Source organism: Pteropus vampyrus, unplaced genomic scaffold, assembly GCF_000151845.1.
Source record: "Pteropus vampyrus isolate Shadow unplaced genomic scaffold, Pvam_2.0 Scaffold31, whole genome shotgun sequence".
In the NCBI taxonomy this organism is placed as follows: Eukaryota; Metazoa; Chordata; class Mammalia; order Chiroptera; family Pteropodidae; genus Pteropus; species Pteropus vampyrus.
In genome coordinates, this window is record NW_011888812.1 from 6,918,285 (window position 1) to 6,921,294 (window position 3,010).

The 3,010-nt window shown below is 40.0% G+C and overlaps 1 pseudogene; it reads left to right on the forward strand.

Moving 5' to 3' along the window:
- The first annotated feature begins 2,451 nt into the window (after positions 1-2,451).
- On the forward strand, positions 2,452-2,631 carry LOC111737828 (annotated as a pseudogene).
- The last annotated feature ends 379 nt before the right edge of the window (positions 2,632-3,010 follow it).

Here is a 3,010-nt window from a genome sequence, read left to right on the forward strand (position 1 = left end):
TCTAAATTTCACACTTTGCTACAAATTGATGATTAACAGACACAAAGCTGTCATTTCTCTCTTCGGCCCATCATCGGTGGTGCTTTGCACCACCACCCAATTCCACAAGCCCTCTAATTATTATTTCAGTAAAATTCCAGTTAGATTGCATAAGCCAAGGTCTCCCCTTCCACTTATATTCCATCCCAGTTCTTCACAGGCAAGATCTCTGCTGCAGCATCATGCCAGGAATCACTGACACTTCCCCTAAATTCAGTGATGGTGTCCTCATTGTCATTTGGCCAGTGATTTAACTCCAGAATCCCACTCTTTAAAGTAAACTTTCTAGAATGATTCCTAATCTTACATCAGATTCCCTAGCAGCAGAGTCTGAGATGGGGTTTTTATACAAGTGATTTATTAAAAGAATGTTCTCAAAAGAAACCTGTTAGAAAGACAGGAAATCAGGAGAGAGCAGGGAAATAAGCTAAGCAAAGATGTAATTTTACTGAAATCCAGCATTAAATTGATCTCCTGAGAGCTCTAGAACATATATAGACCTACAAAGTTGTCCCATTTTGAGGAAAAGAAGTCAGATTTTTGAACCCTTATATTTGTCAGACATTGGCTGTGGACCACCCAAGGAGGGTGGGCATAATCTTCCAGACATTTCTATATAACGAGGCTCATGTCAACTAAGGAGAGTTCTTAGGAAATGGATGTAAGCGTGAGCCTATCGCAGCCAACATTTTCAGCAACTGGAAGACGGGGCACCAGCCTGGCATAGGATGTCTCAATGGGGCAGCAAAAGAGTCTGCTGTAGAAATGATGATTTTCTAATCACCCATCACTGTGCTATACTCACAAGTCAAGTAATCAACTAACCTGCTGGCCACCTGTCTTAAACTGACACACGTCACCTTCACCACACTTCCCAAATAACACTCACTGAATGTGTTCTTGGGTACAGCCTGGTATCAAACATTTAGCACCTACCACAATCAGAGAACACGTCTCTTCATCCAGCATGGTGCACAAGTATGAGTCATGGGAGGTAATCACAAAGCAATTTTATTTTATTGCCCTCTCCCTTTTAAATGTGTTCAGTGGGGTGATCTTTCCAACTGCTTCTAAGCATAAATTCAGGTATATCCTAGGACTTTTCTTACCCTTCTTAGGCAGACTAGAAATTAAAATATCCAATGCAACAGTCAAAATTACAAACTTTTGGCAAAGTTCAAGACTCTCCCCTTCCTCAGTTTTGCTCTCTAGATTTGGGGAAATGGAAGTATAGTTGGTTTCTCTTCCTGGGTTGGTGCTGAGGAGGGAGGAGAGGTAAGAAAATAAGGCAGCAACGTTCTTACGCAGCTGAAAACCTTGTGGGTTTTGTTGTATTCTCTGGACTAAGTATATATAAGAACTGATACTTGCTGGGAGCACTTTCAAGAGTTTTTAAAAATATGCTGTTCACCACTGAAATTTTCTTTTCTGAAATTTTCTTGATCTTGACAAACAAATTCATTTCAGGTGGTCACTCATTCCTTTGTCAGTGCCTAGTAATAACATCAATTTCTGTTGGATGAAGAATGTTCAGGTCTCTGTGGACGCCTCACATGAATCGAATTCCAGCTCTCTGTCCTGCATCTGCCCCATGGGAAATATTCACTCGTTCTTTCTCTCAAACCCTGGGAATGTAGGATGTTCCTGATGCTATAGTAACAGTCCTTTGCCCCACCCCAAAGCAGCTGGCTAATCAAGTCTTGCCCTTTAGATTTCACAAGCAGTTTTTAGAAACAGACCGTTGTGTCCTCCAAACCAAAGAGGATGCCTGTGAAGACCTGACCATGGAAGCCAGTCATTAAGTTTGATTTGTAAAGCAGAGACTTTCCCTATTTCGTTTCCGGTAAGTGACAGGATTCGCAGCACACCAAGAACTTCCCAGCTACAAGGAGTTCCCCTCACCAGGAAAGAGAAGGAAGGGTAAGTTCCCCAGCCTTCTGAGGACAGCAGAAAGGACCCACTTTGGTTTCACCTTGCTCAGAGACTGGCAAAACTGAGATGTAGGAAAATGGCTAGGAACAAGGAAGAAGGGCAGGACAGCCTGTATCAGCCACACAGTGGGAGGAATCCAAGCTCCTAATAACTTACCAAGAAAAAAAGAGAGAAGACTAGAATAAAATAAGAAATAAAAGAGGAGACATAACTGATAGCAGAGATATGCAAAGGTTCATAAGAGACAGCTATGAACAATTATGCACCAACAAAATTGACAATCTAAAAGGTATGGATGGATAAATTCCTAGAAACATAAAATCTATCAAGACTGAATCATGAAGAAATAGAATCTCCAATGAGACCAATAACAAGTAAAAAGATTGAATTGGTAATTAAAAACCACCCAACAACAACAACAAAAAACCCAAGGCCATATGCTTCACTGGTGAATTCTACCAAACATTTAAAGAATTATTGATCAATTCTCGGCCTTTTGGCTAAGATCAAGTATAGTACTTGTACTTATCAGTTTAAAGAATTATTGCCAATCCTTCTCAAACTCTTCCAAAACATTAAAAAGGAGGAGGGAACACTCCCAAACTATTTATGAGGCTAGAATTATCCTGATACCAAAGCCAGATAAAGATAGTACTAAAAAATGAAAACCACAGGTCAATATCTCTGATGAATACAGATACAAAAATCTTCGATCAAGTGGGATTTTCCCTAAGCAGTCTTTAAAAAGAACAAAGCTGAAGGCATCACGAGGTGAAGGGTTAAAGAAGTACAAATTAGTAGTTGATAGATGGTCACAGGGACTGGGGAGCACAGCATAGGGAATGCAGTCAGCATTAATGTAGTGGCTAGGTGGAGAGCCAGAGGAGAGAAAGAACAATTAGGGGGATCGTTTTAAAAATTATGTAAATGTCTAACCAATGTGCTATATGTATACTTGAAACTGATAATAAAATTAAATTTTTAAAAAAGACAAAAAATAACAGGTGTTGGCAAGGATATGGAGAACAGAAAACTCTTG